Source organism: Polypterus senegalus, chromosome 4 (genome assembly GCF_016835505.1).
Source record: "Polypterus senegalus isolate Bchr_013 chromosome 4, ASM1683550v1, whole genome shotgun sequence".
In the NCBI taxonomy this organism is placed as follows: domain Eukaryota; kingdom Metazoa; phylum Chordata; class Cladistia; order Polypteriformes; family Polypteridae; genus Polypterus; species Polypterus senegalus.
In genome coordinates, this window is record NC_053157.1 from 72,762,135 (window position 1) to 72,784,314 (window position 22,180).

The following is a 22,180-nucleotide window of genomic DNA, read 5'->3' on the forward strand; positions in this document are numbered from 1 at the left end:
GCCTTCAATCTTTACAACACAAAAATAACAATCGTCATGGTGGTTTTTCGGTTCTCTCCATACCATGGCACAGCAATGTTTAAACTTTTTCTTTCACCTTTTTTCCACTGTTGTAGGTGCTCCACACATGTTTTGCAAACCATATGTTGAGCCCAAGACTTATCCTGGTCTCCAAGCTATACTCCAAAATAACTTAGGTATACTCGATGCACAAAGTCTGTGATATTTCTTCTTTGGTTTTCAACCATGTACTCTCCACAGATGTAGCAGAATACATCAGGATTGTTGATGCAGGCTCTTCTTGATGAAGTCATTATTTTTACATGTATTTATATACTTATTAAGACAGAACTTTTTGGGTATAAACCAAGACTGGGTTGACAAACTTATATTGTAGCCAACTTCATTCTTCTGCAAATTCACAGTTGAATTCTGTCTTCAAAAAGTCACTTTTATAGCATTGTAGGCCTACAAATTGAAATACAAAATAATTATATGGGATATTTTATTACCTAAGACACTGTTAAAGAGTCAAAAGACAAACCAAAAGCTATTGCATTTGTTATCACACACAAGTCGTATTGGGGAAATGCATTATTTTCATGGATGTCCATTATCTCAAAAACTAGAACAAATTCAGCAAAAATAATGGGCTTTTTGAATTCAGCACACTCAAAATACCCTAAATCCATTCAAAAAACCTTGGCACCTGAAAAAATTTTTTTTTGTAGACCTGTGTTATGTTTCATAAAAGTGTTTCTTGGTAGAGCTTTAATAATATTTTGATTCAAATGTTTTGAAGAATTTTAAATCAGTTTCAAATTTCTCGTTGTACAATTTTATAAAAAAAAGTTGCAATTAATTACTCAATTATACCTTACAAAAAGAAAGGTAAATACAAGATATGGGATAGCCAGAACTTGAAAGCAGACTTTATGAGAAAGTTTTGGGAGATCTTATGTGTTTGACACTGTTTACAAATAGGCAATGTAGAAAAGCAATTAAGAAAGCTATTAAAATGTTGGTTATGTAGCACACAGTGTACAAGTTATGGGGAACTTACAATATTAGACTTCATCTGGAATTATGGTCACCATCTCTCTATTATAATAAAATACTGGAGAGAAACACAAGGGCGTCGATACGTGATCTTCACGTTAAGACATTTAAAAGAAACTGCGAGATGAAAGAGGTTGGCCACAGAGCACCTTGCGGGGACCATAAACATGAGACTTTGTGCCAAGAGATTGACCCAGGACCATCTCGCGATGACGTGGAACATGAGATTCTTGCAAGACACGCCCTACTGACAATCAATATCAAATAAGCCAAGAGGCAGCAAAACATTCAGTCGTCTAGAGGATTTGAGCACACACAGATCCAGGGCTCTCAGCACATATAAAGCAGGTAAGGACAGTACGTTATAAATGGAATGTCAACGACTAAGCGAAGAAGAAAGCAGCGCAGAGAAAAGAGACTCAAAAGCGTTAGAGAGAAAAAAAGAGTAAAAAAGAATAATCTAGGTGCAAATTCAGAAAATAAGGAAAGTAATTATCAGCCCGGAACAAGTGGAATTGAAAAAAAAGCATGTCCAATCCAGCTCAGAATTACAACACAGAGTAAAAGACAATGTAGAACTTCATAAAGACATTTACAAACGTTGGCGCTAAACACATGCAGAGCAGGTTAAAGATTATGAAAGCTGTGGAATTCGAAAGGCTCAAAAAAAAAATGGTGCGATACACGTGGAGAAAGTTAAAGGATATGAAAGTAGGAAAATTAGAAAGTATAAAAAAAAGAAAGTAAAGATCACAGTAGCGCAAACAAACTGCCTCATTTAACTATGCACCTGTCTAACTTTGGTTTTGCACAATAATCACTGCACTATTGCACCTTAACACTTAATTCAACTTTATTCACATAATTTTACATATTTATTATGTTCTACTATTATCTTTCAATCTATGACTTTTTGTTAATCTAACTGATATTCTTCTAACTTTGTACAGTTTTTGATAAGCAGATCAAGATGTATTTCACTGTGTGTTGTCCTGTATAACTATGCATGTGACAAATAAAGAATCTTGAGAATTTACCACACATGCATTGGTTACTTTGTAAAAAAAATGATTAACTGCTGATGATGTAGATCATTTTGTTTGTGCTGAAATTCCAAACAGAGAAACCTATCCTGAATAATGGTACAAAGTCATTAAACACATGTCTCACTGACCTCATTAAAAAGATTCAGCATATTGGGACTCACAAGATTACAAATATTGTTTTTACAGAAGTTCTGAAATAAAAGTGAAATAGCAACAGTTCAAAGAAAAAAAAAATCTTAAAGTGTGTACCCAGAAAAGCAAACATGGGGGTTGGAAAGCGAAGCAAGCAGGGGGCAAATAATAGTGTTAATAAAAAGATATTAAATGCTAGATAAGGTCCAGAGATGAGCCAGTAGTCTGATTCTTGGACTGTGGGCTATGAGCTATGAGAATGCATTGAAGGACTACAGGACTGTCTTCCTGACCTGGATGGATAACTCCATGCCTGGCCGAAGAACCCATGTAATGAACATCCTTCAGCCAGGCAAGGAATTATCCATCCAGGCTGTAAATCTAGTCCATCCCTACTTTTTGTTATAAAAGAAAAACAAAAAGATATATATATATATATATATATATATATATATATATATATATATATATATATATATATATATATATAGTATATACAGTATATAGATATATATAGATATAGTGACAGATGGCTAGGGCCATAACCTAGTCGGGACACCAGCTAGTAGGAAGAACTGAGGGAAAGAGCACATTTGGGGTATTATCTTCCCCGGGACATTAGAGGGCAGCCCCCCAGGGTTGCTATAGCAGCATGGATCCCAGCAGGGCACGCTGTGAGTTGGAGTTTGGAGCAGCCCTGTTGGTTTCCGTGGGCACTGCCAGGGGGTGTTGCAGGTACGGCTGAGACCTTTGTGGCACCATTTCCGCCACACTCGGAACTGCTGCCGGAATAAGTTCAAGGAACACCTGGAGCACTTCCTGGTGCACTATAAAAGGAGCCACCTCACTCTAGTCTAGGAGCCAGAGTCAGGAGGAGGTGGACAAAGTTAACATAGAGGAGTGGAGACTGAAAAGAGACTAAAGAGAGAGGAAGGACGAAAGAAGGACTGTGTTTTTGGTGCTTTGTACCGTGCTTCTGTGGGGAGCAAAAGAAAAGCACTTCATCACTTAAAATAAAGGTGTGCTGTGTGATAAAACTGCTCTCTGTGTCTGTCTGTGTCAGGGTTGGGGAGCTGTATGCTCCCTGGTGGTTTACTATATATATATATATATATACATAGTAAATACACACACACACATATATATATACTTTATAGACAAAAGCACATACATCGTTCACAATTATTTTACAGATTTTTTGCAACAATTTTTATTATGATTGGCTGATAAGTAATCTTACATTGTTATATACACACTTAAGAATATATTTGACTTATTGCATACTATTTTCAGTTTATTTATTTCACATTTACCAAATCATTTTACTATACACAGAAGTTGATAGTACTTTGTTATTCCTGCCATACATGGTAACCATTAAGATTCAATGTTGTAACAATTTTAATTAAGATGTATAAGTCATGTGTATCATTTATAAACATTAAGCTTTTGACTGTTAATATTATGAACACATATTTTGTTTTATTAAGTCTCTTTGTGTGTTACCCTCTATTTTGAGTACTTTTTATTGTAAACAAAAGGTGTACTGAATGTCAAAAATGAAAAAAAAAATGTATCAGGAAAGCTTTACTGCTGACATTAAAATTATATTGCTTTGTAACTGTAGATTTGTAAAATTGGAATATACAAGATATTATTCCTACTCTTCTTTTCTTAGAAGCAATTTTTCTTAAACTTTTTCAAATTGACTAACAGGACCTAAGGGTTAGATGATAAGTGGGTGAGTTTGAAAGGCTAACCATTAACCAGACAAAGGCATGCTACTGAAGATTTGTAAGAAAAGCACCCAACAGACAATTGAGTCTGGCTATTTTTTCATACTCAGATATATGAAAATGAGTACAAACAGGGGTCCTGGCCCATCACGTTCAGATAATTACAATGCACCAGCTAACAACAAGTGAAACACTAGGAAAAATCTGAAGAGTGTTGTTTTCTAAATGCTGAATGAATGAGGGAGCTTCATCTGTCACAGAGGTCAATAAGAAGTTACTGCATTAGAACATCAGAAAAAATTCAATGCTCACAAATCCTATCGACCTAATTTCTACAAAATGACATCAAGTGGAAGGGTAGGGTCAGTGAAGAATTTTGCTGTTGAAGAAGGCTGAAGAGAGAGAGTGAGAGAAAGAAAGAGACATGTAAGGGTATTATAAACTAGCAAGTGTGTGACTTGGAAGACAGCAGGAATCTAGGTACTAGCAACTTGAATTTATTCACTTGAATCACCAAAGCAGCACTAGTTACTTGATGTTCTTTAAGTAAAAATAACCAAAATAGTACGTAATTCTGAGTGCTAAATTTCACTTAGGCAAGCAAAGTAAACTGAGGACAGATAAAATTAGTAACAAACGACATGAATGCCACAAATTTCTTGCACAGACTGCACCTGTGCCTGTTTTAGATTCTGTAATACCTTGATAGCTTCCTAATGCTGGCTACCCCTAGTTTAAAGTTAGCTCCATCTGGTAGCTACAGCTAAGGCAAAAGACTTTAGATGTCATTGGACATCCATGAGGATCAAGAAAACGTAATTAGTCTAGCCCTTGTCAGTAAATGGGAGTTGTTTTCATTACTGATCTAATCAATTATATTGTCATGATGGAAAACCTTTTATGTATAAACACAATATAACATTCTCAATTGTATTTAATTCAGTTTAGGAACGTAAGAGGCCTATTCTAGCTGAAGGTAGGAACCATCCCTAGATGAGGCACCATTATCATGCAGGACTTATACACATAAGTGCCTTCAGAATATACTGGGTTAGTATGGAATCGCCAATTAACCTCACTCACCTATCTTTATCAGGTAGGAATAGTGCCAACAGACAACTCCACACAGACATGAAAAGAACAAGCAAAATTCCACATAGATAGTGACCAGGTCATTGTGAATATTCAGCTAATCTATTTCCTAAACCAATTTAGTTTAGTTCTATGTTCTGGGTGGGTCAGAAATTGACCTGGAAACATTGGGCAGGGGCTATACATTGAAGGGCATGCTGGTTCACAAACAAAACAACACTCAATCATATTAGGGCAACTTGGAGTCACCATATAACTTAATAGTTGAATTCAGTTTCTTATGTTCCTTTAATTCTTATATACCACCCCTTCCATTTAAATTATTATAGTGTTTATTTTTAAAATAACACATACAAAATTCTCATTACAAAAAACGTACTTCTTTTGTGTGTGCAATATACAGTATAACGGGTTACATTGATGTCAGGTAGCCCTTTCTGTAATGATGCTGTCTTGAGTCCTTCCTAATGATACTTCCACCTGCTATCCTCTTCAGGACAATCTCATTCTGTCCTATTATATGGAGCCTTTAAAAGTACTGTACTGGCTTTTCAAAGTTTGATGTAGTCTCATTCCAACCGCCTGCATTGAATTTCAGAAAGCATTGCTTGTAGGTTTATTTATTATTTATTCAATTTGTTTGATAGTTTGACAGTATTGTTATTAATGCTTGAACATTGTTACATATCTATATCTTTGCATGTGGTTTTGTGATAAAGTAGCACTGACAAATTGTGACTTACTGTATGGCAGATAATCCTAAACTATGAAACTGGTTAAAGAAACAGATATGTCAATATTTCTTTTGATTTACATATTAATTCATCTGTAGTGACGGTGCTTCATTTGTAATATTAGTTTAAGCTCATTTTATATATATGTGTGTTTTTACAGTTTCACAGTTTTGGTGATTCAGTATGGAGTAAGATATTCAGGTAAAATTGAATTAACTCTGTGACTTTGCTTAGCTATCTGTCAAGCTTTCCAATTTATGCAGAGCAGGGAAAAAATAATAACCATTGACAAAAAAGGATCATGACAGCACAACACTAAAATACTTGGCAGGGATCATCTAGCAAACACAGAAGGAGATAATCCTGCCATATGTGAGTATGGGAAAACCATGGTCTCTAGTGGGAGATAAACTGAGTAGCTGCAGAGGGTAAACTTTAAGTACATCATGAGAGAAAGTCCTTGATGGACTGACAGGAAGCCATTAAAATTCCTCTCAGCCAAAACATGGCAGAAAAGACCTCTTACATGCAACAGAGCGGTGTTTCAGCTTGTTTAAAAGAACTAGATATTACAGTCCCTGGTGATTCACCGCAGCACTTGCCTTGAGTGGGGCTGGAGATGTGTCCTTTGTCGGGATGACATTGATAATGACCACTTAGTGATGTTTCCACCAATACAACATATCATCAGTTGTATACCCCGTCCTCAAAGGGTTTTTCGGCCTTTTACCACAAGACATCCTTAGCCAAGGCAGGCCCACTACAGACTGATCAGACCTGGGTGTGTGTGATGAATCACACATTTAAGAAACTTAAGAATTAATTTGCAATACATACGAAAATGTTTCCAATTCTGCTGCCTGGAGTTGTATATCAGGCTCCTTGCAGATACTGTAGATTATTGTTGTTTTATTCACTCCATTTATTTTCTGTACCCATTTAATCCACTTTTTGGGTCTTCTAGAGCTATGTCTCAAGAAATCCTAGGGAAGAACCAACACCAGAGATGATACCACACATTGCTTATATATTTTATAAAATAAAAAAAAGAAAAATCTGGGAAGCATATTTTTTCCTTTTTTATAAAATTACTAAAAAGTGAAGATTTAGGTCATCCTTTGTTTAGGTACAAACACACTGGAGAGTCAGGCATCCCATGAATATTTCCATCCAGGCAGCAACTCTCTCTTTCTTATTTGGGTATCCATGTCTGTCATACTTTGGTAACATAATGTCTGAAATGGTCTGCTGCTTCCTATTGACTCCAGACTTCACACACTGGCATACCAAATTCACTTCCCTGAAAGTACAGCTATCCAGTAGAAATTTTTCTTCAGGACAATCTCATGCTCTGTTGCCACCTTGCTGAACTTCTTCACTTTTAACAAAAATAATCTAGCTTTCTCTCTTTCTATTTTCTTTCATTTATCTCTTTCAATCTCTGCCTGTTGTCTCTCAGTCTCATTATTTTGTGTCAAAGCTAGTTTCTTCTTGCTCTTGTTTTTCTTCATATTTCTTAAGCTTATGTTATTCTGATAGCACTTCACTGACATTAAGCTATGGCAGCATGGTGGACTCCATGGTTAGTGTTACTGCCTCATGAATCCTGCATCAGTAGTTCAAATTATAGTCATTGTCTAAGTGAAGTTTACATGGATTTCCCCCAAAGATGAGTGTAGTAGATGGACTAGCAAATATGTCAGCCTTCCAATGGACTGGTGCCTGTCCAGCATGTTTTCCTGTGGTGCTGGAATAGGCTCTTCCCATCCAGACCTTGAATCAGAATAAGTGGGTTTGAGAATGAATGTATGTATGTATTATATCATGTATTGTCACAACAAGAACATGAAGGAGTCACAAAAGGTTTGGGGTAGCCACCCCGTATATTGTAGGTGGTTGCAGACAACTGGTTTCATGAAGTTGAAAACAGAACTGGTGCATAGGTGGAAAATGGTGGTATTTAAGGAGAGTCAGAGGAAGTGACATCTTCAGGTCTGGAACCGGAAGTGATGCCATCAGGGTTAGGTAGAATTTTACGAGAATGGTCTACAGGAGAAGATGAGAAGGGGTTAATGCACTCCACACCCCTCTGGTCCGGCATGTAATTTCCCTCAATCGAGCCCTTTAGCTGCCTCCCATGCACACATGTATGGCAGTATGTATTTATGTATGTATGTATGAATGAAAAGAAAATAGTTTCAGGTATGAATAGTTATCTTTGTTAAGTAATGTGGTATAGTGGGTGACATTTAGTCTTGTAAATAGATAAATAGATTATATATAGGTCTTTTTATTAAACTATACATACCATTATTAGGTGCTTTAAAGTGTATAGAAGTATTGTACAATTGTCCATATGTTTTTACAATTGGAATGGTTTACTTAGGGTCATGTGGTGAGTAAAGATTGAACTAACAACCCTTTCATTTCCAGTCTAACTACTGGGCTGCAAAAAGATTCCATCCACTTATCCACTGCGTGAGCCTGAGCAGTCATTAACCCTGTCTGTCCCGAACTGCTCACACATTTCAGCAGTGTTGATATGTACTTGTGGTATGTGGGTTATCCTGGATAACATGATATCTAAATACTTACTTGTAAGTAGGGGTACCACAAAATTCACAAGTGATGATTGTTCTTGATATTATAAATGCAATTAATTTTCATTAGTAGCACTGCAATGAAAATGTATTTTGTGTTGCTAACCGCATTTGCTGTATTCTGTATAGGTACAGTTCAATTGAGCCTATATTTATCAGGGAAACACTTATAAAACTGTTACTACTGAAATTGTTAAATGCTGGATTAGTTGAAAAGTTAAAAATGTAAGGTTTAAAATAATATTATTTATATTTATTTTTTACAAAATACAGCACACATTAATATGTTTGTTTCTGTAATCCAGTAAATACAGTACACTGCTGACATTCAAAGAATTGTGAAGTGAAATGCAAATATCACCATCACTCACTATTCAAAAAGAAAAATGTATGAAAATGCTAAACAATGGAATTTTATATTGACGTTCTGCTGTATTAAGAAAACCAAAGTCACATGTGTATGTAAGATCAAAGCACAGACTAAAATCTTAAGTTAATGCAAATACAACCAAATAGTCCTGTTGCACAGTTATAGGAATTAGAAATTAGTTATAAGAAGCCACTCCACTTCTGTAATCCAGTAGGCCACTCATATCAGAAAGTGGCCTGTGCTGTACTCTTTCTTCTGTATCAGTGATTGGTGATTTGTAAACGATTTGTTCTTTATTAATTACTCATTTTAATGAGCTGTACAAAACGGTTCACAAATTGAATTATCAGAGCTCAAAAGGAGTGCTGTAGCACATGCATGATGCTGTTAGCATCTTTCATTTCACAGGTAGATGTTTAAAATGCATATGCCATGAACAGTTCATTCAGTTCTCTTATGATTCTTTCAAGATTAAACTGAATCATTACCAACAAAAGAGAACTCTCAATGATGATTCTCTCATTCCTCATACAAGAACAACACAGTGACAATGCATTTATATTAGAATATATTGTTTATTTTGTACAATTCATTATTTGACTTGTTTTAAAGAGAATGTATAAGCATAATATTAAACTAATATGTCTATGTCACTTTGTACATTCGACAAACTAATCACACAAAATTAAACCTTATAAAAATTTTATTCCAATTTCTAATAATTGTTTGCTGTCAACTTTACTCTAGCTTACGCTTTCTAATGGCTCATAGACTGCACTGGGCATTTGTTATTCACTGGTTCTTCTGGGTTCTAGTTGAATCATTGCTCCGCAAACAAGTCTCAAGATTCTTATTCATTTGATTTGCAATCTGGATCTCATGAAAGAATTGTACAGTTCTCTTTCATTTATGATTCTCTATTGTATTAGCGTTACTTTAGCTATGTAGTTTAACTACGTATTTACTACTTAAATACTGTCTTTTCATGCCTTGTTCTTTCAAACAGTACCATACTGTAAAATATTATCAGCATATTTAATATATAATTTATTATATACTAGCCACAGTGTCAGTTAAAAGCTTGTAATAGAATAATTAAAACAATTTGCTGTTTCTTGCCCTATATGTACCTTTAGCCTCCTTCCTCTGTATTTGCGAGTGTGAACGTCTCTTAACCGGCACTCCCTCTCTTGAGCGTGTTCCCCTAAAGCCTAGTTTTCAGACTCCAGACTCTTTTCTCACCTCCTGTCTGATTTTATATTTTCCATTTTTGGTGATGACTCTTTTAGCATGTGTTTACTGCTCCTTGTGTGTCTTCTCACACTCACACTCTTCCTTTCATTGTGTCACCAAACCCAAACTGATCAATCACACCTTAGCTAAACTGACCAAACCCATTGCTCAGAACTGAGGACACTTACCTTAGTGTTTTATTATGTAGTAGATAATTATGTATGATTTATTTGTTTATATATTTGCAATGCAATTTATTCAAAGAGGACCCACCCACAAAAGTTTTTGTTTAAACTGACTCCAGCCCTGACTCTATTGCTGAATCCAGGGTCAGATAAGGAAGAGTGGGAGGCCCTGGCCTAGATGCTTTTTTGGAGCCATACTTTTACAAAATACTATGAGTGCACATCAACTTCAAGGTCTCACAAAGAGTAAAGTAAATGACTACTACAGAGTCTTAGGTTTAAAATGAATGGCAAAGATCTTAAGAACAGAAAAAAATTGACCTTATTGTCTGAAATTATGAGGGACGAAGTATTCTTGGATGAATGCTTCTATCTTTAACTAGTAATTGCTGATCAGACAACAAGCAACCAAGTATCCATAACACAGCAAGGTTTGAAAGTCAACTATAGATCCCATAGCAAATTCCTGCAGAAACTCAAATATCAAATACTGCATTGACCATTCTGTATATCAACACAGAAAAGGGCCTGCTTTCAAAATTGCACTTTTAATGATTCATTTGCAGCAAACTCCATGATCAGATCACTAAAATCCAGTTTCAAAGCCAGACCACTCTCAGTTGACATCAGAGTCTTTTACTGTCCCATTGTGGATCTGAGCCTATTATTCACTAGCCTGAGCTTGGAGAAAGATTGCTCATCATCAAGACTGTGACAAGCAATGTGAGGTAAAGCCTGAAAGCAACATCTACATTTGTAAAGATGTCCTGCAAGTTTTTATTTTCTCTAAGAAACTGTAAAAACTCTGGAGTGGACGAAATACCTTTAGTGCTTATGAAGTCTCTAAACAGATCTTTTAATGACTGCACCAACATGCCTCAAACAACAAATGATGCAAACAAAATACAACAGTGTATATAATATACTGTATATAAGAGTGCCAGAGAGCTGGCTGAACCATGGATATCAAATAAAAATACCTTTAACATAGATTTAGACATGAAACCAGCATATGCATGCTTAAAAAGAAGAAAATATGAATAATATAAAATACTTCAATAGTACTAACACCTTCTGAACCCCTCCTTACTAATCCATCCCTCTTACTTCCTCTTCCTCATTTTCTATATTTTGCTTTTGATTCTTGTATGTCTAATCATTTTCCTCTGATGATGATACCTGATAGGTTGTTGAAAGCTCAAGAATAAAAGCAATTTTAAAATATGCGATACATTTTCTCCCTTGGTGGATTTCTATCTATAAACATGCAAACCATATCACAGATCTTCGGTTCTATATATAGAAATCATAATAGCACAGCACAAAGCTCTGAGTCCTTTATCTCTCTCTACGCATCTCCTGAGCTCCTTTCTCTACTAATAGCCTGTGAAACAAAGGATCAACATTATTGTAATGATCAGTAGTCATTGTTAATTTTTTGCAGCTTTTCCTGGATGGATTTTCTATAACTATAGAAAAAAGAGTTTTTAAACTTAAACATCATTGACCACTGATGGCTGCAATTATTTTTTGGAAATAATTCAGCAAACAAGGTCCGTGCCAAGCCCAGCAAATTCACTGCAAAAAATGCTTTTTTGGCGAGCTGTACAGGTCAGGCCCCTGGCTATTGCCCAGGTAAGCCCTTGCTAAAATGCAGGCATGCATGAATCCAATGAATCAATTCACCTAAATGAGTAAATTCGAAAGAATCCAATCAGTGAAGTGAACTGAAATGCCTATCACTATTCTGTATTTGTTACTGGGTTACATTAATCTTACTGCAGTCTCGTGATACAGTAAGCAAGGGAAATGAAGCAGAGAGAGTGTGTCTAGAGCGCTTTGCATAAATTAATTAGTCAAGTCTGCTACCAAATTCAATATTTATTAAATGCTTTGACTTTGTGCCTAGTGTTTTTGATATCTTTGCCCAACTTTTTTTATCTTCTGCTTGTTGTTGGCCATTTTTGACTCTATAACTGCTATACTGTAGGATGTGATCAATTAATTTATTTAAAAAAAAAAATTCTGCATAGTAAACCCTTCTTTGTTTACTCTGTTTCTAGATGCATTAGTATATGTTCTTGAAACGTCTATAGCCATCTTTTCATCAGACCCTGCTCAGATATGGGATAGAACAAAGATAAGAAACAAAGGATGGAAACATAGTCAAAATAAAACTTTACAATGCCTGACAGCACATGCTCTCTATTAGGTGGTCTAGCTATCTTTCTTGCACATTAACCACACTAATGAGCAAACTTGTTTCATTTTCATTTTCTTTCTATTAGACGCACTGTGGACCCCCTGGAGATAGTAGCGAAGAAGAGAATTAAAACAAAACAAAGTGTCATTATGAACAATTCCTCACATCCTCTCTCTGACACACACACACTAAGAACTTTCAGCCAACGAATTATTCAACAGAAGTGTGTCAAGAAACGCTACCAGCAAACACTACTATGTTTTATGCCAACAGCAATATGTCTGCATAATGCCTCACTGGGACTGGGACTGCCAAGTCAGAAATTTTCTTTCTTTTTAATTTTCTTACTTTATTATCATTATGGTGTATGTTCAGACCAAAGTGTGTATATTTTTATTGATTGATTGATTGATGTATCTATGTATTTATTTATTTTAAGAGCTTCTGTAAAAAGCCAAATAAAGTTCTGCCTACCTATTTGTCTGTCTATTGAGTCAGCCTTTTCTGCTCACTTATACTGAGTATACTCAGGTCACTAAGCCTGGGATCTCTAAGACACGATGCACCCTATTGGCTCCAGTATATATTTCTCCATGAGCTCCTTCTCTGATGAGGAACTGAGGCAACAATTAAGGTACCTAACCTGTTACCCAAAGATTAGAATTCTGCAATTACTGTTTTTCTTCATCTCATAGGATATAATTCCTGTGTGGGGTTGTAGAAAAGCTTTCATGAAACAGATTCCTTCATCCCATAGCACTTATCACATCCAAGGATTAAACATGAGGATGAGAATCCTCTGTTGCTAGTAGTGAAGATACAGTTCTCTAACACGCGCCTCTCAGTTCAGCACCCTAGCATTAGTGCTAACCCAGATGAATCAAGATGTATGAAAAAAAATGTTCTTTGGTTTTCAATTAAATATTCCTGTCTCTAGACAGGCCAATTCTGTTCTCTTTAAAGTATACTGTATACTTCATGTATATAATAATTCAAAAGCCTAACTTTGAAATGTATTGTTTGACAAACATTTTTTTCATAGCTATCCCTGATATAAGTCATCCACCATTAGTCTCACTCACACCATCAACCCTGAGTTTTGAGTCTCCAGTGAACTGCAGGCAGCGATGGAGGGCAGCGTTTGGACAGCATTTGCTGCGTAAAAGATGTGAATGTGAGTTATCAGAATAGAAACTGGGTGAAGAAAAAGTCATTTGCCATGTTATAATAGTGACAGTTCTTTAGTAATGGCCAGTTAAAACAATATAAATTTTAGTTTAAGTATTAATGAAGCATACAAAGATGATGATTTTGCATACACGGTAACCTATGACACCACTTATAAATGTGTGTGTTGTTCAAAGCTGCCATTCACTGATCTTCAGGGAGCAATGGCAGATGTCCAAACAGAATTTCAGTCTGTTAAGTGATGGCATGATAGCTGTAATTGTTGTTGGTGAGGATGCCCCTGTGATGGAAGGACCAGGGTAGATGGCATATTCAGGCAATACCTCCCCTGGAACTTGAGAGGGCATCCCCCCTGGCTCACTGCGGGGCCACGGGTTTGAAGCTTTGAAGCTCAACCCTGCTGGGGCCCATGGCCACCGCCAGGGGGCGCCTGGACAGTTTCAGAGACATAAATTGCAGTTATAGAAGGGGCCGCCTAACTCCGGTCGAGGAGCCAGAGTCGGGAGGAGGTAGACAAAGCTTTCTGGGAAACGAGTGGAGGCGGCAGAGAAAGGAGAGATGAAGGAAAAGAAGGACTGTAGGTGCTTTACTTTGTGCTTATGTACTGTGCTCTGTAGTGGGGGGCGAAGGGAAAGCGCTGCTCCACTTAAATAAAATGTGTGTTGTGTGTCAACTCGTATCTCTGCCTGTCTGTGTCGGGTTAGGGCAGCTGTACGCACCCTGGTGGTCCACATTGTGTAATTGTGACTGAACGCAAACAGCAACTCATCCAGCACCAAACACTGAAACTAAACTCCAGTGTGCTAATGTGGCCTGATGTCTGTTATTGTAAACTGCTGGATTGTTTTGTGCTTCATGCATATAATAATTCAAAAGCCTAACTTTGAAATGTATTGGTTAACAACATTTTTATTTGAAATGTCTTATTTACAATTCTGGACATGGATCACAAGTGAAAAACATTTCAGTTTACTTGTCAGGTGTTTGCAGTTTGTTGACATCAAATTACCAGTAACTTTGCTCAGTTAGACATCCTCTTTGAAAATAAAATCATTCTCTACACTTTGCATATCTGAGTAGAAAGTTGTTGTTTCAAATCAGGAGGTTTAAAGAGGGTCATTTGGCAATGAACCAATACAAACTGTACCCTCAGTTGGCCTTATCTCTGCTGTCCAACAGGAAAAGTTAATTGGTAGCTGGACAAAAATCCAGAGTCAGTAAACCAGTGAAAAACTAAACCTGTTGATGTGTTTTTACTTTTATGATTATTTTTTTAATCTTGGCCCATTTCTTAGTTTTACCTTAACAGCTGAAAATACCTGATATTGTGAAAATAACTAGGTGCCAGAATAATGTTTTAAAATGTTTTTTTCTTTCCTATCTTGTTCTCTCTCTTTTGCTCTCTCTTTCAGAATAGATAATTGAAGGATCAGGCTCACTTTGGTTTTAATATTTAACATTGCTTACTGTGTCCTGATGGCTATCAAGTATAACTTTAATCTTTGACATTGCATACTCTGTCTGTCACTCTGTATGACTCATAATCTCAGATATAGTTTCTGGGGATTTTGCTGCCATCCGTACACATACTTTTGCACTACTTGCTGTTGTTATGTAGTGTCTATTTAGGTTTAGGTGACTCCTAACCTTTGACATTACCTATTAGTTTTTCCCACGATTTTCTCACAAGGGCCCGTACAGTGGTTCAAGCCCAAGGGACCCCATTCCTTGTAAGTTCAGCATTGGAGTGGTCTTTGCTATGCCACTTCCTTATTCTTTGCAGTACAAAGAGTGGTTATAGTTACCAGCAACTCCTTTAGCTCAGGGCCAGGCTTATGTGACTAGTACATTCTATTGATCCAAGATAACTAACCACAATTAAGAAAAGAATGTAACTGCTTTGTCTTACCGATTTGTACTTATTTCTTGTCCTACCATGCAGTGGTGTACTGTCTGGAATTCACCAGTACCTTGCAACTGATGGTGTCATAATAGGCTCCAGCCCAGGTGAACCTGAAAGGTGTCTTAAAAATGATCAGGTAGATACTTCTTAAAAGCATTTTGAAAACAATTTCTCAATTGTTCACAATTAAATTTTTAACATATAACTGTGGGAAAACTATCGTCATTTAACACTGGTTACTGACTCCATTACATTTAAATGCTTGTAATACTTCAAAACAGTTTTAAAAATTAACACAGGTTTAAATTGAATAGACAACCTCATCTTTGCACATTTTTATAACTTTCACTTTTACTTTACACTCATTTTATTGTGTCACACTGATGTTAATATGATGTAAATTTGACTACTTAGGGGTACCATTTGCTTCTTTTTATGGTAGTTGCTAAGATGGGCATGGAGAAACCATTAAGCCAGTGTGCTAAACCACATTTCAAATCTGATAAATGCGACTGATTTTGATGTTAAGAATGCATATTTTTCTTTACTGTTTTAATTTTGTAGTCTCATGCAAGGGGTGGTTCTGTGTTTAGTGCTACTGCCTCCATGGGTTTATATCATAGCCTGATGACTTACTGCATGGAGCTGGCAAATTCACTCTGTCACGAGGGGGGGTCTTCTTGTTCTGGACACTAAAGTTTCCTCAAACATCCTAAAGACATGTAGGTAAGGCTAACTGTAGGAGTGTTTGTGTGTATGGTATGGTTTAGTTTGGTTTGTGTGTCTTTGTGCCTTATGTTCTGTGTTCTTCCAGCTATACTCATGCCCATTTGGTTTCCCTGAAAATTAAATGTATTCATTGTATTTGGAAATTATTTGCATTCAATTATATTTTGTGTAGGTTGTTTAATCCTTCAGGTAGTGCATTTTAGTTTGAACTTTACACTCTGTGCCTTTAGTCATAGTTGCTCCTTTAATGTGAAGACTATCAGATAATATAGCATGTTTACCTCACCACATGCAAAGCTTGCTCTTACCATTTCATTTGTGGAACACCCCATGTTACCATTCTATGTCAGCACAGAAATTTAAACGGGTGTAGTGTCAAGTCAGAAGGTGACTCAACTACCTGCTATATTATGAGTTTATTAGTATAGGAGACGCATATTGTAGGTAAAAAGAGTTAGTGCAAATAGGGCACTGTGCCGGGTAGATATTAAGTTGACAGCATTCTTTGCCATAGAGAGAACTTCACACTCGCAGAAAGGTCCAGTGTTATGCATGTATAGAAAGAATGTCACTGCCCCGGAGTAATATGAGAAAGTGACTTAGAACCAGTTCTTCTGCAGACAAATGACTAAAACAATGGCTGAGGAGAACACATTTAAAATGGAAAAATTCTCCTTGTCTTATGAAATTGAACTTTAGGGACTGGTTTTTGTCAATACATTTGTTTTGCTTATGAGATAATTTTTTATGCATGCTCTGAATTATGGTGTTTACAGTTTCACATATATTTTTGAAAGGACCCGGAACCTCATGCATAACGGCGTGCGTAGAATTTGCACTATAACATGACGTAAGCACAAAAGCCGAAATGTGCTTACGCACAGAAAAATCTAGATGCAGGAATCTGTGCGTACTCCAACTTCCACGTTCTTCCACTCCATAAATCCCGGTCAGCATGAAAAGTAACGCTCCTGCACGCGCCTTCTGTCCCGCCCCAACTCCTCCCAGAATTATGCCTTTATGAATATGCAAATCAATATAAATCGCCCTTAAGCTCAGCCTTCTGTGAAAAGACAATGGAAAAAGCAAGAGGGAAAATGGAAGAATTTCAGCGAATACCAAGTGGAGGCAAGGAAAAACGTACTATTTGTTGGTTTAAACAGTAGCATAAACAACAAAAGGATATAGCCGCACAATGCCCAAAATAAAAAAGTTGCCACATATCAAAGTCGCCATGAAAAGGCGAGTTGTAGCCCACCGTCTGAGAGTCATATGAAAGCTTATTAGGGTCAGAGAAAAAAAAAGGCACACAGTAGGAAAGAAGCATGAAATGTCAACTTCAATCTTGAAATTTCCACTTTAATTACGTAGTTTATTTTCTCATTAAAGTAGAACATCAAAAACTTCATCTTAAAATCGTTTAATTAACCAGTTTCTCAAATCACATCGTAATTAAAGTAGCACATTAAATGCTTTGTTTTGTAATTGATCTTTTGCTCTAGGTGTGTGAATCTTACTACATGCTTCCGCTTTCTGTTTCTCCGACAGGACACAGAATCCATTACATTCATGAATTACAGCTCTCTGAATAATTAAAATACTGAGATGTATACGTGATATCTTTTTCATGATGATAGGAATTAAAGAATGTTATTAAACAGGGGAATACGGTGCGTGATTGTGCGCGACCTTTGATGAAATTATTGTAGCAGTACTGTCTCTTTCAAACGTACTAATCTCTTCTTGAAAACTTTTAAAGAACATTGAAATATCTTTGTAGTACAAGTTTACTTATTCTATCCATCTATCCTTCCAGTGTTGCGTCAGCCCCAGAAAGAATACAGCACAAGGTAGGACCAATCCATGAACTAGCTAGCGCTGCAGAACCGTGTCCTGTAACATATATAATATAATCAACATATTTTGCTGCATTTCATCTTAAAAATGATATTGTCATCATATGTAAATACATGCTTTATAAAGTGGCACAGGTTGTGCAATATTATAACTGTAGTGCAGGTTTACAGTGAGGTCATTGTACTTCTAGGTACAAACAGTTCTACAAGGAGCAATTGATGGACTGATTGTTTCTGAACCGCGAGGTCCATACAGGAAAGGCTTTAAAACATTTTGCCATGGCTGAGGCAGGGTGGGCTTGATGCTGTATACCATTATTTCTCTTTCTGATCAGCTGCTGCTGTGATTCCCCACTCAGATACAGTGATATAAATACTCTGAGTGGTGCAGTGAGAGTAATATGGAAAAAGATGATCCACTGTGGCAACCCTTAAAGGGAGCAGCTGAAAGAAGAAAAAAAAGGTGCAGTGAGAGTAACAACGCTAAAGCAGTTATGGTATTTGGAATAATATGGCTATTCCCTGGACCATTATATTGTTACAAGTTTCAGATGCATTACACTAATAAACAATATGCGGTTAGTTTCAGTGTATTTATAAAGCCGCGGCAGGAATGTGGCTGTAAGAAATAAAGATAAACCACAGAGGAACAATAGCACTGCTTTGACGCTGGGTGCTGCCAGTTTGCAAAACCAAACTTGCGTACGACATGGTATGAGGTACTGTGGAAAAGTGCGTGGCTTTACGTCAAGCATAGGTTTTATACATCGCGATTTAAATGTGGAAAAGTTCTTACGCAACATTTCTGTGCGTACGCACCGTTTATGCATGAAGCCCCAGGAGACAATGTACCAAAGAGGACAAAACAAAAAAATACTCCAAAAATAAGCATGGATCTAAACAGGGTAACTCAATCATCAAAAATATTATGCCAACCAACAATCAAAGCTGAAAAAATTTAGTAAAAGAAACTTGAAACTTTGAATCATTTCTATTAACAAATAGTGTGAACTGAAGGGTCTTTGAAGATTTTATCTTTATTATAATTGGAGCTTCTAGCTCAGTGCCAGCTTAGAAATTATAGGCAATAAAAATACCACTTACAACACTGCTGACAACCATGTGAGCAGCAATGAGTGTTGTTACTACTAAAAATGATTGCACATCCAAAAATGTCACCAAAATGTTAGAGAGATAACATCACAGACAAGATAATACAAATAATAATAATGTGAGATAATAAATGAAAGCAAAACAATAATTAATGTATCCAAATTGTGCCAAGATAAATAAAACAAAAACTCGCAACAATGATTGCATTTAAAAGGAAATTGTTTTTTGGCAGCCAGGCATGAATGACCCTGGAAAGTATGCTGTAATGGGGTTTAAGATCTCCTTGAGCCTACAAGTTAGCCTAGTGTGGTGGTGAGTATGAGACAAATGGTGGGAAAAGAGGGGATTAGAGACAGGGAACAAGAGAAAAAGAAAATAATGCTGTGAGGTGAAAAACAAAAGACAGCGCTCTACTGTAATACTTTGTAGTTGTTATAATTGGCATCTGTATTTATTTTTTTACCCAATTTTTCTTTAAGTAAAAGGCATTAGCCATGGGGGGGTTAGACCCAAGGAAGTTAGTCAGGTCAGGTCAGGTTAGGGAGCATGCACTGGTTCAGCGCATTGCCACCTCCACCACATGACGAAACAGCCCAGGATCCTGGTTACCAAGCTCCCAGGCAGACACACGGCCCAGTCCCACCCTCCAGAATTGACCATCTATCTGCCACAGCCAGGTATTACGTGGGTGTCTCCTTCTCCTGGTCCAGCCACTTGGGTCTACAACAATGAGGATCCTGTTAGCTGGATCACCCTCTGGGAATTGTGCCACATGGCTGTAGTGCTGTATCTGAGTCTTCCTCACAATGCAGGTAATATGCCTCATTCGGGACTCCATGAGCAGGCACAACGTCATACCAGCGGTACCCAAGGATTCTCTAAAGAGACACAATACCAAAGGAGTCCAGTCTTTGTCTCACATCACTGGATAGTGTCCATGTCTCATAATCACATATTTTCTCATAATATGCTTGTTGAAAAGAGTGACATCAGACACCATCAGAAAGGGCCGATCTGCCCCAGCAATAGCTACTCATTGAGAATGACAGCCATCAGAGCGACCAGACCAATGAAACGTGTACCCACCTACCGAGATCTGGCCATTCCCAGGTCTGCACACCTCAGAGAGTGCCTCCACTGAAATGCAGAGTTTTTGAAGATCCTCCAACAACAGAGAAAGATGATCATGATGCCGAAGAGACAAGACGTTCCACGTGCCTACCCAGATGGGCCACCTCAAATTGCAGCGGGTGACACCTCAGCACCACACCAGTTCTGATCCCTAACAGGCCTGCACCCATTGGCTCTCTGACGGGTTTGACTCCAAGGGCTTTCCTCCATCCTCTTCATAATGTGAGCAGCCTTCATATGGGCGGCTGCAGCAGAGCTGCTTCCACAGAGAGCAGAAAGAAGTCCTTCTGTCCTCTCAGAGCTACGTGAAATTTTTCTTTTACAGTGACTGGAGTACAAACCCTGCCACCAATCCCCATGATTTCCCTGCAAGTTGGAGGACCGTTTGCAGGCCGGATGCAGTTTAATGTCATGCCCAGGAAGTCAGAGGAACTATTTATTTTGTGCTAGTATACTTCTTTCAAATGTTTTAAATTTTTTAAGTTATTTTTGTCACCATTTTGTTTATCCTTAGACATCATCATTTTAGAATTTTTTGCACGGTTGTTGCCATGGTAATTCATCTCATGATTCACTGGGAATAGATTATCCCAGATTGGTTAAAATTTAGCAATTAAGTACATTTCTTTTTGTGACTCCTGGTATTGAATTTAGCTGTGATTGTTTTTACTTTACTTTTAAGCAGGGAAGGGTTTCTGTTTACCCATGGATGGACAGATGGATTTGGGGTTATGATTTCTGGTCATGATGTTCTTCATTTTGTCTCCAAGTATCGACTTTTGCCTTGTTAGCTGACCATATCTTTTCTCCTGGTTCTTCTTCATAAAATGTTTTAACCACTAACCTTTTCAGATAGTACAGTATTGCGCCGATGGGTAATCCATCCTTCCTAACAAACAGATGCATAACCCTGTGGGAGAATTTTGCATTGCCTCTTGAATTATTATTCCTTTGCATTTATGAGTGTTACGATAAATACGTCATTTTACTTTATGTAACTTTGGCTTTATTCTCATTTCCTGAATGTTTATGGAACAACAGCAAAACATGAAAGTGTTACATATTACTAAGGCCAACTGTACTTATCTCCTGAAAGTAAAATATTACTGTGTACATTTATTAGTTTGAAAATACTGTATAAACACAATACTTGAGCGTTCAATCTGTGTCTTTACATGTGTTTTCCTTCAAGTACTCTTTTTCGCTAACAACCCAAAAATGTGAATTAGATTAACTGGCAAATCTTAAGTGACCCGGTATATTACAGTGTCCCCTGCCAAAGAGTGCAGTTGAAATTAACACCTTAGAGAACTTCATATGTTCACTCAGCAACGTTTGCTGCATTGCAAATTGCGAGATATGTTGACCCGAATGTTTTTTTTCTCATTAAATATGTACAGCAATGTGGCCAGTGCTAAATTAACTCTTGGAATGTACATTGTTACACACGTGCACATGGGAGGCAGCTAAAGGGTCTAAATGAGAGTAATTCCACACCAGACCAGGGGGTGGCGGAGTGCACTGACCTTTTTTCTCACTTTCCTGCAGACCTTTCACAGGAAATTCTGCCTGGCCCTGATGATGTCACTTTCCGTTTTCGACCTTGATGACATCACTTCCGGTTCCAGACAGAATAACATTGTAGTGGATGCCACATGTGCTATTATTCCGTGGGCGGTTTGCTGCCTCTTTGGGTGCCTTGCAGGAAAGAAGAATGCTGTAAATGCACCTTTAAGGGGGAAGTCATAACTTGGTCAGGGCAGTTGAGGTTGAAAGCTTAAAAACCGGAAAAGAAGGGGAGAAAGAGAGACATCTTGTGGTGGAGCAAAGAGAAGAGACGAGGTAGCGCCAAGTAAAGGATCTGCTGGAA